This window comes from Phyllobates terribilis, unplaced genomic scaffold, assembly GCF_046119375.1.
Source record: "Phyllobates terribilis strain yellow unplaced genomic scaffold, ASM4611937v1 Scaffold_71__1_contigs__length_7168151, whole genome shotgun sequence".
NCBI classification, from domain to species: domain Eukaryota; kingdom Metazoa; phylum Chordata; class Amphibia; order Anura; family Dendrobatidae; genus Phyllobates; species Phyllobates terribilis.
Window position 1 is genome coordinate 5507093 of NW_027362831.1, and position 16805 is coordinate 5523897.

Consider the following 16805-nt stretch of genomic DNA (forward strand, 5'->3'; position numbering starts at 1 on the left):
CCTAGTTGTCAAGCACTTTCCAAGTGATGCTATCGCCTGGAAAGCACTTGTCAATCTGCATGCGGAAACGCATGTGAATCCGCATGTGGATCCGCATGTATTCTGCAGGAAAAAAGCATGCACAATCTGCATGTACAATCTGCATGCGTTTTTTCTGCCAGGGAGATGCAGAAATGCTGCAGAAATTTTCTGCTTCATTTCTGCATCGTGGGCACATAGCCTAACTCCTGGCATCACTGCAACATAAAACCTGACACCAGAGGTGCTGTGGAGTGAAAAGGAGTTTAGGATCAGGACAAAGTGTCTGCAAATGTAGTCTCAGGTCTGTGCTGCAGATTAAGGTGCATTCACACTGCGCAGTTATCGGAAACCAGTAGAAACAGGCTGACGTTCGCCCGACAAACAAGCAAAGTGGTCTTTCATAGGGTAAAATGATCTTTTGTTTTGCTTAAATCTTTATCGATCTTGAAATAACCTATACAAAAAACTATGAGCAATAGCCAAGGTAGCATAAAAGGTATATATTTTATTAGTACAATTTAGACACATGATAAAATCTGATGAAAAAAGAGAAAATCAGATAAGGCTAAAAACACAGGCAAACCCCATGGTGCATAACAAAAGAATATGCAGCAATATTAAGTAATGTATACATAATAGGCTATTAGAAAAAGGTATGTTGGGTGGAAATAATTCCTACACACATATAAAGTGTAATAGACGCCAAATGTGATAAAGTATATATGCTGCACAAAATAACCCTAGTATAGATAGGCATACATTTGCAGCATGGTCTTTGATGCCAGCATCTATGTACAGCTGAGCTCTGCACCCCAACACAGTCTGTTTATATTGATTCTCATCTCAGCTTTTCATGGCTGACACAGGAATAATGCCAACCAGCTCTGGAGTTGTAGTTATTCCTGTCTCAATCATGCATGGCTAAGACTGAAGTAATCCTTTAACCTCCTAGCTTTAATGGGTAATTCTAGTGGGGTTATTTCCTAGTGCCCATGTTTATAGCTATTAGATCTCCTGTATGTAAGCTAGTAAGAAACTGTAGAAATATAAAATAATTATTAAAGAAATAGCAATGGTGTCACTTTCCTGCTCCCCTCCACACTTATTTCAATGAGTTGTTCGGCCTTAGGGTACAAGTCTGCAGTAACTATGTGACTACAGACTTGTGAGTCCTCACAGTGTGCAGTGTGTGTGCTGTTGAGGTTCTCCAGTGCCGGTGCCAGAAATGGGCAGGAGCATAACTGCAGGTATGCAATTTGCATACATGTGGTCATGTGCCGACGAGACATGTGCAGCTGTCCATGTCGCCCTGGCACTTTACAGAAAAATTGTGTGCCAGTTCAAATGTGCTGTTGCGTGTAGGGTGCGTTACACTCACTTGTAGGCCACAGGCCCCAGCTGTCTCCAGGTCTTCAACTTAAGGAGCTGCCGCACATAGATTAGGGAACACTCAGTTCGTTTCAACACACAGAAGTTTACTCGACAGTTCAATTGCATCAGATTGTAATACACAGTATCGGGCACAACATTCTCCATTTCTTATTTCCATAGTACAGAACATTTTCAGCATTTATTTACGTTCTAACTGGACTATCCCTACGTTCACTGATCCTGTCAGCCCCAGGATTTCCCAGTTGAGTTCCACAATACACCCGAGATCTGTTACATTTCCCATACACAATTGCACGTCCATCTTCCTCTGTATGTAAAGGGGTGAGGTGCTTGCCATAGCACCTGAATCGAGCCCTGATCTCCGGACATTGCAGGAATGTCTGCAGTGAATTTTTGTAAGGCCTCATATCACCCAGAACAATATGTACTCACTCTTGATATCAGCCCCAACTGCCCTTGAATTTGATCTTATATCACTCACGAACGCTCTACAAACAGGAAGCAGTCTCCTTTAACTGGCACTTTTCCCTCCCACTATGAGCTAGTCCTAAACATGAACACTTTCTTACACTATTCTCATCCTACCTATGTCAACTCCTAAGTCCTAAACTATGTCTTATCTTGCGCAATCCTATGCTGTACACTATACATTATACATATGACCATATCACACTCTATATTACAATTCACATAATATGACATACTGTAACTATGTAATTACACCATATATACTGAAAACTGCACTACAATACAACACGATTGGTGTCTTCAGGGGTATGAATGCGACGGTCCAGTCAACACCCCCTTACACAGGCTCGCTCAATACAAGGGAATCGAGTGAGGCCGGATAAATGACCATCTGCTCCCATCACTGGAGAATCCTCATGAGTCTACACTCACATAAAGTGTCTGCAGACTTGTACCCCAAGGCCAGACAACACCTTTAATGAAGATCATCAACTAATGACCATTTTTTTCTAGGTGGTGCTGGCGGAAGATAGATATACCCGCCAGCAATTTGCTGTAAAAGTCATCACAAAGAGGAACCTGCTAGCTGAAGGAGAGGAGCGCGCGTTGGTGGAGCGGCGTGTGTTACAACTTGCATCTGGCAGCCCCTTCCTTCTTCATGGCACATTCGCCTTTCAGACCAAGGTAAAATTGTGACCTGTTCATTAATATTGGATAAAGAATAAAGTGCACTCATCTATATGCACAGGATATGTCCACGTTTATATCTGGTGTTTGTTAACATTTCAGCATTGGAAACATTTTCATGTCCTGCTCCTTGTATGTGTAGCTGTCACCTACTGTGGGAACACTGGACAAACCCTGGGAACCAGGCAATGTGCCTAGAAATATGATGCTGACGGTTAACTTTTGGGGTTTCTCTATTGAAGTCTATGGAAAGTCTTGGAGTGGTTCAACTGGCTCCCAATATCTGAAGTCATTTGTCCACCCCTATGGATGTCATTCTTAATGAGTACTTCATAATGGTGAGAAATGCAGAAGGCAACATTACAGTGAAAAGTAATGCTGTACATTTAGCACATCACATTCTACATATGTAGATATATCTTCTATATGTATATACTTAGAATAACTAATAAACACATAGTAAAAGAAGAAAGTATCATTACTGCTATTATTATGCAACTATATCTCCACGAGTAAGTGGAACAGAGATTAATCACAGAAGAAATCGCAGAAGAAATCACTGATTATTGAGTGTTAGTAAATGTATGACTGCTACAATGACTTTATCATACGACTGATTTCTACGTCTTGTCTGACAGGAGCTTGTGCTTCTTGGGATGGAGTATGTCACCTGTGGCGAATTCCACCATCTCCTGATGAGGAAGGGGTGTCTTGACATCCCCAGTGCACGGTACAGTATTCACAGTCTAAGCCATACAGCTATGTATTTTCTAAATGAGACTGACTAGATTGATTCGATTGTTAGCCCTAACGTTCACGTAAATTCATATCTCCCATTCACAGGGATGTTATTAGGGAAACACTTAGAAAAATACAGCTCTAATTTTTATTTCCAAAACTAGCCCCGCACCTGTCCACAGGTTGTGTGAGGCATCGCAGTTCATCCTCATTCACATTAGTCATGTGGCGTTATTTTTTAAAGAAAGACACCATGTTTTTCTGATCCTGGATAATCCTTTAACACCATATGAATATACATTGTAATAGTAGCAATTGTGTATCCCTATAGGCAAGAAGGAACTTAAAGAGGTTATCCACTACTTTAACATTGATGTCCTATACTTAGGATGAGCAGGTCCAGGTGCCTTATAATCAATACGATATGTGCGACTGCCCTTCTAGACCATTATAATAATATAAATACTTGTATATAATAACCAGAAATATAAAATCCTGATAAGTCCTGCCTGTCTAGTCTTTTGGGCAATATATATTTCTGAGTTTCTGATTCACTAAAAACTATTTTCTCCTCTTTTCTTTCGGCCAGATTCTACGCCGCAGAACTTGTGTGTGGAATTCAACACCTGCATTCTAAGGGCATCATCCACCGGTAACTAGAAATACATCTAATCCTCCACCACCAGTGATGCCTATAACTATACACAGCAATACTGAGAATTATACAGCGGACACTGATAAGAATCCATTTGTCTTCTTCACAGAGATCTCAAGCCTTCTAACATCTTGGTGGCTGCGACGGGCCATATAAAGATTGCCGACTTCGGTCTGGCACTTGAGAACATCTATGGAGACCGGACAGCCACCGAATACGCTGGGACACCAGGCTTCATGGCTCCTGAGATGCTGGCTGCGGAGGAGTACAATGCTGGGGTAGACTGGTATGCATTTGGCATCATTTTGAACATCATGATTACCAGCAGGTCCAAATACCATCAAGGACTATTCAACGCTTCCAGCAAGGAGGCGAAGAACATCATTAAAAAGGTCAGTACATGATATAAGTTGTATTACTTTTATATTATTGTGTGATTTATTGTGATGTTAGCGGTAATTTACTATTATATTCAGCTCCATTGGTGGGAGTGGAATCTCATGTTAGGTCAAGTGTTTACGTGTTCAATATAACACGTAAACACTTGTAGGGGTGACGTGATGGTATATATTACCTGTCATGTATTATTGAAGATGTCAGAAAAAAAACACTAATATTAGGCTTTTTTTTTTCATAAATATATAATATTTATTTATTTTAGTTAAATTTTATTTATGAAGCTGTTATATAAATATAAACATTTTTTTTTCTTCTTTTGTAGCTCCTCCGGGAAGATCCTGCCAGGCGCCTCGGAGTCCATGGTAACATCAGAGCCCATAGGTTTTTCCAGCGTATTGACTGGGACTCGGTGGAAGCCCTTAGAATGTGTCCCCCACATGTTCCTGTGCCAGTAAGTATTAGAGGAGATGTTTTATACAGACTCATTTATGAATAGTTTCACATAGCTTTAATCACTTTTTCCAAATTCGTCAGATTACTAATAACAGTGAAGGTCGCTGATTTGTCAGTGGTGAGATTGTAAGCCCCCATACATGTTAAATGATCAGCAGATAGTGACAAAATCTGCCGATCATTGGTTGACATATGTAGAGAGCCTCTAGCTTTCCTGAACTTTACTATATACTGTTCTTATGTAATCACCTTCTTGTGTTTTCTTTTTCTCTTATAGCCAAGTAACATCCAGCGCGGCTCCAGACCATTCAATCTTCAAATTCTGGAAGCAGCAGAGGCTAACAACTCAGCCCTCTCAGCAGACCACCAGGCCTTGTTCACGGGGTTTTCATTTACCAACATCAGCTGGAAAACCCCAAACCATCCACCGGCTCTTTAATATCATCAGAGCAAGCTGTCTTCCTAAACCCCAAGAAGAACATCAAAATAAGAAGATCCGGAAGGGCAAGCAGGACCTGGACAAGCAAGAAATAAGCGTGTCAGGACTCAAGCCAGGATCAGGACCCCAGAAGAACACAGAAGATATTCCTGTTCAAAAGGATGGCCATAAAGATGGATGAGGCAAGGGAGGTAAGTGCCCAGTAGGGACTTTTATGTGTGGCATTATGGTGTGCCTGGGAATACCATGCACACTACATGCCCCTGACAATAAGAGCCTTATGATACTATATGTATAGTGTTACGCTATGTATATAGTACATAAGAGAAAAAATATTCTAGTTATATTTACCGGTGACTACCGGTGACTATAATTACAATTTTCCCCTTCCTCCATAACAACTCATTGAGCTGTCCTGGGCGACGGGGAAATAAGGTGTGAGATGGCTGGCTATTAAGGGGTGGAAGGAGGCCAGTTTTTTTTTTTTTATAAATCATAGCATTTAAAGCTATATTGCTTTGCTATGTAAAATAATTATATTTACCGGTGACTACCGGTGACTATAGTTACACTTTTCCCCCTCCTCCATAACAACTCATTGAGCTGTCCAGGGCGACGGGGAAATAAGGTGTGAGATGGCTGGCTATTAAGGGGTGGAAGGAGGCCAGTTTTTTTTTTTTGGTTTGTTTTTTTTAATCATTGCATTTAAAGCTATATTGCTTTGCTATGTAAAATAATTATATTTACCGGTGACTACCGGTGACTATAATTACACTTTTCCCCTTCCTCCATAACAACTCATTGAGCTGTCCAGGGCGACGGGGAAATAAGGTGTGAGATGGCTGGCTATTAAGGGGTGGAAGGAGGCCAGTTTTTTTTTTTTTTTTTTTTAATCATTGCATTTAAAGCTATATTGCTTTGCTATGTAAAATAATTATATTTACCGGTGACTACCGGTGACTATAGTTACACTTTTCCCCTTCCTCCATAACAACTCATTGAGCTGTCCTGGGCGACGGGGAAATAAGGTGTGAGATGGCTGGCTATTAAGGGGTGGAAGGAGGCCAGTTTTTTTTTTTTTTTTTTTAAATCATAGCATTTAAAGCTATATTGCTTTGCTGTGTGAAATAATTATATTTACCGGTGGCTACCGGTGACTATAGTTACACTTTTCCCCCTCCTCTATAACAACTCATTGAGCTGTCCTGGGCGACGGGGAAATAAGGTGTGTGATGGCTGGCTATTAAGGGGTGGAAGGAGGCCAGTTTTTTTTTTTTTAAATCATAGCATTTAAAGCTATATTGCATTGCTATGTAAAAAAAATTATATTTACCGGTGACTACTGGTGACTATAGTTACACTTTTCCCCCTCCTCTATATCAACTCATTGAGCTGTCCTGGGCGACGGAGAAATAAGGTGTGTGATGGCTGGCTATTAAGGGGTGGAAGAAGGCCAGATTTTTTTTTTAAATCATAGCATTTAAAGCTGTATTGCTTTGCTATGTAAAATAATTACATTTACCTGTGACTATAGTTACACTTTTCCCCCTCCTCCATAGCAACTCATTGAGCTGTACTGGGCGACGGGGGAAATAAGGTGTGTGATGGCTGGCTATTAAGGGGTGGAGGAGGCCAGGTTTTTTTTTTTGTTAAATCATAGCATTATATCTAGCAACACTGCTAGATATAATCATAACAAAAGCATAAGGACATAAACATATGACGGTGTCCGGAGAGCCTGACGAGGCCGCAGTTGGTGAAATGCATGTCGAGGCTCACACACACCATCTGGATGCTCCTGTGCTTCTCGTGAGACATGGTACTGGTGCACATACTTTATGACTGATTATCTTCGGGCTCTCCTGATACCATCATATGTTTATCTCTTTATGCTCTTGTTATGATTATATCTACCAGGGTTAATTGGCTTCATTATTTTCACCTGCACCCCATATTGGGGATTAGCATCTACTGCGGCCATCTCGTCTTTTGACCAACTTCTGATTATTATATAGATATTGCAGGGGTATTATACAGGCAAAGTTTAAAGTTTTGCCTTCCTGCTCTCTACTATGTATTTATTTAACTGACTGCAATGCACGCCACTTATAAGACACTAGTGCTGTAGAACATCAGGGTTGCTTCACCTATATTTTGCGTACTGTTAAAACGTATTATAAACATCGAGCCTTTTTTCCGGGTTCTTATTAAAACTACGGCCACTCACAATTGATCAGCTAAACTCTCTGATATTTATACCTTATATAATTGTCAGTTAGCTGTGAGGTTTTAGTATTTAATTTATTTAATTATACCGGATTATATGCTTGCATATTCTACTTGTTAGTATACTTCTTTTGCAGGTATATTCATAATTTTTCCTGTTTTTTATAGACTATTCATCATATTTCTTAGTCTCGCAGTTTGCAGTAATTACTAGCCCACCTTAATTGTGTTTGCCCCTAGAACTCTAGAGCATTTTTCATCTCACAGGAGCTCCTCATTATCTGGTTCTATCCTTATATTCAGGGATTGTTTCCATCCTCCCTGTTTTTTAATTGTACTTCTCCCCCTTACCTTGTATTGTTGTATTATTGGTATTATATTTATAATTGATGTACAATAAAATGGTTTATATATTTAACAAACCTTTGTTTTCGTTTGGGTCTCCGTCTCCTCCATATTTATTAACATTATATATATTGAGCGGTATTTGACTAGGATTCCCTTCTTTTTGGTTTTGATATCTTCTTAGGGGTACAACACACTTCTCTTTAGTGATATCTCTTATGTAGGTTTACATGTGTAGATACAGGTCTGGTGACGAATTCTGTGTTGCTCTGTAAGTGTGCTGCAGTAATACAGTGGGTACGGAAAGTATTCAGACCCCTTTACATTTTTCACTCTTTGTTTCATTGCAGCCATTTGGTAAATTCTAAATAGTTCATATTTTACTCATTAAAGTACACTCTGCACACCATCTTGACTGAAAAAAACAGAAATGTAGACATTTTTGCAAGTTTATTAAAAAAGAAAAACTGAAATATCACATGGTCATAAGTATTCAGAATCTTTGCTCAGTACTGAGTAGAAGCACCCTTTTGAATTAGTACAGCCATGAGTCTTCTTCGGAATGGTGCAACAAGTTTTTCACTCCTGGATTTGGGGATCCACTGCCATTCTTCCTTGCAGATCCTCTCAAGTTCCGTCAGGTTGGATGCTGAACGTTGGTGGACAGCCATTTTCAGGTCTTTCCAGAGACGCTCAATTGGGTTTAGGTTAGGGCTCTGACTGGGCTAGTCAAGAATGGTCACAGAGTGGTTCTCAAACCCCTCCTTTGTTATTTTAGCTGTGTGCTTAGGGTCATTGTCTTGTTGGAAGGTGAACCTTTGGCCAAGTCTGAGGTCAAGAGCACTCTGGAAGAGGTTTTCATCCAGGATATCTCTGTACTTGGCCACATTCATGTTTCCTTCAATTGCAACCAGTCATCCTGTCCCTGCAGCTGAAAAACACCCCCATAGCAATGCTGCCACCACCATGTTTCACTGTTGGGATTGTATTGGGCAGGTAATGAGCAGTGCCTGGTTTTCTCCACAAATACTGCTTAGAATTATCACCAAAAAGTTCTATCTTCATCTCATCAAACCAGAGAATCTTATTTCTCATAGTCTGGGAGTCCTTGACTGGTGGAGGACTGCAGTGATAGTTGACTTTATGGAACTTTCTCCCATCTCCCTACTGCATCTCTGGAGCTCAGCCACAGTGATCTTGGGGTTCTTCTTTACCTCTCTCACCAAGTCTCTTCTCCCATGATTGCTCAGTTTGGCTGGATGGCCAGGTCTAGGAAGACTTCTGGTGGTCCCAAACTTCTTCCATTTAAGGATTATGGAGGCCACTGTGCCCTTAGGAACATTGAGTAATACAGAAATTCTTTTGTAACCTTGGCCAGATCTGTGCCTTGCCACAATTTTGTCTCTGAGCTCCTTGGGCAGTTCCTTTGATTCTCATTTGGTCTGACAAGCACTGTGAGCTGTTAGGTCTTATATAGACAGGGGTGTGCCTTTACAAATCAAGTCTTATCAGTTAATTAAACACAGCTGGACTCCAATGAAGGAGTAGAACCATCTCAAGGAGGATTACAAGGAAATGGACAGCATGTGACTTTAATATGAGTGTCTGAGCAAAGGGTCTGAATACTTATGACCATGTGATATTTAAATTTTTCTTTTTAATAAATTTGCAAAAATTTCTATATTTCTGTTTTTTTTCAGTCAAGATGGGGTGCAGAGTGTACTCTAATGAGTAAAATATGAACTATTTAGAATTTACCAAATGGCTGCAATGAAACAAAGAGTGAAAAATTTAAAGGGGTCTGAATACTTTCCGTACCCACTGTATACCAGGAATAAACCAGAAGGGAACAGTAAGCACTGCTTATTACATGTACCTAGCTTTTCTTTTAACCTACTCCTACTCCTTCAACATGCTTACATATGCTCACAGTTTTGGCTCCACTAATCCTCAGTCTCCTTCGCTATCCCCAAACCTCAGCACCCTCTAACCAAATAATTATCTCTCCTTCCCTCTTATCTCCACACCTGTCCTCATCTGCCATACTGCTCTTCAACCTCAGATCTATCCTACTAAAACATGAAAAAACAGTCACTCTCCTTCTCCCACCTGCTCTACCTCTCTCTGCTTCTCCTCACTGCAGGCGACATATCTTCCAATCCTGTTACCCCCACATCCAGGGCCGGTTTTAGCCAAAGTGGGGCCCTGGGCAAAAGTTTAAAGTGGGGCACCAAACGCTCATATATTGTACCATCACACAGAAACATTTCAGTTGCATTTACATGCACAGAGTTCAGGCCGTTAAGCGAGTGCAATTGTCAAGTCGTTCTGTGCTTGATATTGGCGTCTTTAGACAGGCTGACTAACAATGATGAGCGCATGATGAACAGTGATGAACAATTACTAGTGATGTGCTGCTGAGAATAATGATTTTTTGTTCTGCCATAAACAATCCAATCACCCGATGAATGAGCAGCATTTTGCTCATTCATTGGGCAATTGCCAATCTTTACACTTATTAACTTTTGTCTGTGCTGCCGGGATTTATAACTGTGGATGCTACATACACATAGTTCAGTTTTTCTATTATATCAAATACTTATTTCAAGCAATAATATACAAATTAATTATGTAAAAATGTAAAAATCATACAGTCTGATTTTCTAGATTACTTTTTATATTCTGTCTCTCACAGTTGAAGTGTACCCACGATAAAAATTACAGACCTCTTCATTCTTTGTAGGTGGGAAAACTTGCAAAATCAGCAATGTATCAAATACTTATTTTCCCCACTGTATATATGAGCACATAGATATAGACTTGTGTTTATATATATATATATATTTATTAAGCACATATATATACAGTACAGACCAAAAGTTTGGAAACACCTTCTCATTTAAAGATTTTTCTGTATTTTCATGACTATGAAAATTGTCCATTCACACTGAAGGCATCAAAACTATGAATTAACACATGTGGAATTATATACTTAACAAAAAGTGTGAAACAACTGAAAATATGTCTTATATTCCAGGTTCTTCAAAGTAGCCACCTTTTGCTTTGATGACTGCTTTACACACTCTTGGCATTCTCTTGATGAGCTTCAAGAGGTTATCACTGGAAATGGTCTTCCAACAATGGTTTTCACTTCACAGGTGTGCCCTGTCAGGTTTAATAAGTGGGATTTCTTGCCTTATGATTGTGGTTGGGACCATCAGTTGTGTTGTGCAGAAGTCTGGTGGATACACAGCTGATAATCCTACTGAATAGACTGTTAGAATTTGTATTATGGCAAGAAAAAAGCAGCTAAGTAAAGAAAAACGAGTTGCCATCATTACTTTAAGAAATGAAGGTCAGTCAGTGCGAAAAATTGGGAAAACTTTGAAAGTGTCCCCAAGTGCAGTTGCAAAAACCATCAAGTGCTACAAAGAAACTGGCTCACATGAGGACCGCCCCAGGAAAGGAAGACCAAGAGTCACCTCTGCTTCTGAGGATAAGTTTATCCGAGTCACCAGCCTCAGAAATCGCAGGTTAACAGCAGCTCAGATTAGAGACCAGGTCAGTGCCACACACAGTTCTAGCAGCAGACACATCGTTTCCACAACTATTAAGAGGAGACTTTGTGCAGCAGGCCTTCATGGTAAAATAGATGCTAGGAAACCACTGCTAAGGACAGGCAACAAGCAGAATAGACTTGTTTGGGCTAAAGAACAGACGAAATGGACATTAGACCAGTGGAAATCTGTGCTTTGCTCTGATGAGTCCAAATTTAAGATCTTTGGTTCCAACCACCGTGTCTTTGTGCGACGCAGAAAAGGTGAACGGATGGACTCTACATGCCTGGTTTCCACCGTGAAGCATGGAGGAGGAGGTGTGATGGTGTGGGGGTGCTTTGCTGATGACACTGTTGGGGATTTATTCAAAATTGAAGGCATACTGAACCAGTATGGCTACCACAGCATCTTGCAGCGGCATGCTTTTTCATCCGGTTTGCGTTTAGTTGGACCATCACTTATTTTTCAACAGGACAATGACCCCAAACACACCTCCAGGCTGTGTAAGGGCTATTTGACCAAGATGGAGAGTGATGGGGTGCTACGCCAGATAACCTAGCCTCCACAGTCACTAGACCTGAACCCAATCGAGATTGTTTGGGGTGAGCTGGACCGCAGAGTGAAGGCAAAAGGGCCAACAAGTGCTAAGCATCTCTGGGAACTCCTTCAAGATTGTTGGAAGACCATTTCCGGTGACTACCTCTTGAAGCTCATCAAGAGAATGCCAAGAGTGTGCAAAGCAGTCATCAAAGCAAAAGGTGGCTGCTTTGAAGAACCTAGAATATAAGACATATTTTCAGTTGTTTCACACTTTTTTGTTAAGTATATAATTCCATATGTGTTAATTCATAGTTTTGATGCCTTCAGTGTGAATGTACAATTTTAATAGTCATGAAAATACAGAAAAATCTTTAAATGAGAAGGTGTGTCCAAACTTTTGGTCTGTACTGTATATATGCACAATACTTACCAGTCTGTCTTTTCCTCTTCACTTCTTCTAAACTCCTGCACAGTACAGGACCTGTGATGATATCATGGTTACGACTGTGGTGTCATCAAAGATCCTTAAGCAGTCCCAACAACTGTATTGATAACGCAGAGCTATTATGTAGTTTTTGCGGTAGATGTTTGGTGTCAGTGGTGTAACTTGGGCTGCTCTGTTGCCAGGATGTGACTGTCAACATCATGCTAATTGAGAGACGGCTCCCCGCAATGAGGCAGCGAGGAGCTGGCTGTCAGCATGACATCAGCAGTTACACCCTGGCTACAGAGCGGAAGAGAAGCTGTTGCGACAATGTGACGTCAGCGGAAGTCTCAGAATGATCGTCAGGAATGGTCTGTGACCACTCTGTGCTAGGAGAGATCTGCGCTGGGTAGAATAGGCAGGTAGTTAGTAACCACCTGCCTGTCAGCACTTATGCCCATAGTAAAAAATTAATATAATTCTAGATAAACCCTTTGAGAGGGGGTTCCCTAGTAGTTGACAACCCCTTTAAATCCATTACCTGAGGTTGAATATGACACAACAAAATACTAAACTTTTCTTTGTGCACCTTTGAGAAATGCTGCCAATGGCTGGTCTCCTTTCTGCACAGTGGTTCTGCGCTCCTCCCCTCACCCTCTAGAGCAACTATTGGTTGCTCAAGTCAAGTCAGCTGGGTATTGTAAAGAGAGCCTGTCACCAGAAAAAAACGCTATTAATCTGCAGATATAGGCTTAATCTGCAGGTTAATAGCGTTACTAACCTGCCCGGTGCCCACACATATCAGAACGCTATGGGGAGAAAATGTCCTTTATTCACTCCAGCAACGTTTAGTTTCAGTCATGGGGGCACAGGATCAGTCACCGATCTGAGTTTACAGTACCGTGCCCCTGGCCTTGACTGACAGCCGGCCCCAATGCAGAGCGACTGTCAGTCAGGGCCGGGGGCGCAGTTACAGCCACTGCTCTGTATTTTCAGACCGGTGACTGAAACCGCGCCGGCACCGCCCCGTGACTGAAACTGGAACACTGCTGGAAGGAATGAAGTTCATTTTCTCCTCGCAGCGTTCAGCTAAGTGCAGGCACCAGGCAGGTTAGTAACGCTATTACCCTGATGATTGACCCCATATCTGCAGGTTAATAGTGCTTTTTCTGGTGACAGGTTCCCTTTAAAGCTCAAGCCCAGGACTTATCAAATCTTCTTATTGTGTAATAAGCACAGTAAACAGGACCTCTTCAACAAATTTGAACTGCTCCAGATGCTCCCCCTGTCATCACACACTTGATGTGATTCTGCAGGCTGACAACCAGGGTCGGACTGGGGTGGCTAGGGCCCACCAGGGGAACTGACTCTAGGGGCCCACACTACAGCCCACCATAAACGGTTTTATTACTTGTTATGCTTTTCTATAATGTTCTATAATTACATGATTGGCCGCGCTGTGGAGCACCAAGTTGCAGGACTATATTCGAACAGTCATTCCGTACTGCCAGAGTCCCTTTAATGGTAACTTGTCACCTTGAAAAACGCTATTTATCTGCAGATAAAAGGGTAATCTGCAGGTAAATAGGGTGTAAAGCCTGGTTAGACGGCTTATTGGAAAAGCATTGGCTACACAGAGAAAATTACATTTTATTCTCCCTGCCGCCACTCGCTTCCTGTTATTGGGTCGGTGCAAGGAGGGAGACATTACAGTCACCACGAACTACAAAGTGAGGGTGCTGCAATAACGTCCGGCACCTTGATTGTGACATCTTCTATGGAGCCCAACCTCAGGCTGAGCTTCATTGAATGACTAACATGGCAGCAACACCTGGCAACTAGTGCTGAGTGAGTGTGGTCGGATAAGGTGTGATCCCAGCATGCTCGGGTGTTATCTGAGTATCTTGTAGTGCTCTGCTAATATGCTCGAGTCCCCGGGGTAGCATGTTTTGCGGCAGTAGACAGACGCAACACATGCAGGAATTGCCTGTTTGTTAGGTAATCCCTGCATGTGTTGCTTCTGTCTACCGCCGCAAAACATGCTACCCCGGGGACTCGAGCATATTAGCAGAGCACTACAAGATACTCAGATAACACCTGAGCATGCTGGGATCACACCTTATCCGACCACACTCACTCAGCACTAGTTGCCAGGTGTTGCTGCCATGTTAGTCATTCAATAACGCTCAGCCTGAGGTTGGGCTCCATGGAAGTGTCACAATTAAGGTGCCTGACGTTATTGCAGCACTTTGTAGCTCGCGGTGACTGTAATGTCTCTTATCCGACCACGCGCACTCAGCACTACTGGCAACCCATCAGCAACCTGCAACTGCGTCACAGGGGGCTGAAGGGAACAGGTGACTGCATGCACCGGCCATTGTGCTATCTAAATGCCGCTGTCAGTGATTGACAAGGGCACTTAAATACTCAAAACAGCAGCAATCAAGGCGAGCTCTGATCACTGCTGTTACAGGCAGACGCCGGCTATGTAACACAGCCGACATCTGCCCAGTATGGAGCAGGCTCAGCTCCTGAACCCGTGTCCATACAAGCACATCCCTATGGTGACAGTTTTGTCAGGGTTAGCATATTTCACTTGTCTGTTCCTAAATGTGGAAAGACAAATGGAATTCCCTAACACATGTGAGTGAGTCCTAACAGATTTAATAAAGGTGCCTCAAGCATATGAATGTTATTACACACCACAATGCACAGTTACATACACGCATCTTACAAAAATACATATTATTCCAGATACGCAGACGCGCACAAACACGCAGACGAGCACAAACACATCAGTACACGAATACATCATCTGAACCACCATCAATTGTAATGTCAGGTCAGACCCATATATCTTTGTATCGCATAAACCTACAACTCCCAGTATGTAATTAACAATAGAGATACTGGGAGTTATCAGTCATCATCAGACTGCAGACCATACAGGAACCACATTACTGATGAGACACAGGCAGGATCACAAATGAACATTTACATGCAGGTATCTTACCTGAGACGGCTTCTCTGATTAGAGTCGTTCTCTTTCTGTTCTTCCTCTTGTCCAGACTCCATGATGAGTTCCACAGCTCGTCTCTGCAGACTTCCATCTTCTCCGGTCTTCTGCAGCACATCCCCACATGATGCCCTTAAAGATAGCAGTGTCATTATGATGCTCCTGAATAAAAATATCTACACTGAGCCCCTAAATAAACCTAACTCTTACAATGCTCCCTGCACAAAATATGACATACACTCTACCACTCTTATGGTACATGCTCTCCACACTGTCCTCTCCTTACCATACTGGGCCCCCTCTTCACACTGTCCTCTCACACTGTGTCCCCCCTATACTACCCAGTCTCTATACTGTGCCCCTTCATCACACTCCACCTCCTCAGCATACTGTTACCTCCTTTCTGTGCCCTCACACTGTTTCCCCCATACTGCCGCATCTCTATACCTTCCCCCTCACTACCTAGTCTCTGTGCTGTGTCACATCACACTTTTCTCTCTCCATACTATCTCCTCACACTATTCCCCCACTCTCCATACTGTTTCCTTATACATCCCCCTTCCCCATTCTGTTCCTGCACTCATTCCCACCCCTCTAGTTCACCATACCGTTTCTTCACACATCTCCCCATTTTGTCTCCTAAAATTTCTCTCCCCAAATATAATAAATCATCGGAAGACCACACAGACATGCAGAAGCGCGCTTACACACACGAAAACAAGCGCACACAGACACATACTAAGGGCTCTTTCACACGTCAGTACATGCGGTGACAGTTTCCTCATGTACCACAGACACTGGTACACGTAGACCCATTCAAATGAATGTGCACACGTCAGTGTGTTTCCACTTTCCACAGACCATGTGGTGTCCATGGGCAAAACACGCTGACATGTCTGTTTTTTACCTGCTGCACAGGCCGCAAAACGTCCCGCACACTGATGACAGTTAGTGCTCTTCCCAAGCACTGGGTGCTGAGCGCTGCCCTCATCATAGATCCCTGCTGGCGCTGCGATCAGCAGCAGCAGGGTCAATGATGAGAGTAGTAGTCTACTCCAGCAGTGTCCAACTGTAAAAATAGGAATAAAATAAAAAAAATCCTTATACTCACCTCTCCTAAGAGTCACCCGCTGTAATCCGTGCGAGCACTCACGCCGAGGAGAATGACTCCTGCAGCGAGTGGACCCCGGAGCTGCGCTCAACAAGCGGTGCCTTGTCAATCACTGAGTGCAGCTCCGAGGCCCGCTCGCTGCAGAAGTCATTCTCTTCGGCGTGAGCGCTCGCACAGATTACAGCGGGTGACACTTAGGAGAGGTGAGTACAAGGATTTTTTAATTTTATTCCTATTTTTACAGTTGGACACGGCGGGAGTTGACTACTACTCTCATCATTGACCCTGCTGCTGCTGATCGCAGTGCCGGCAGGGATCCATGATGAGGGCAAGC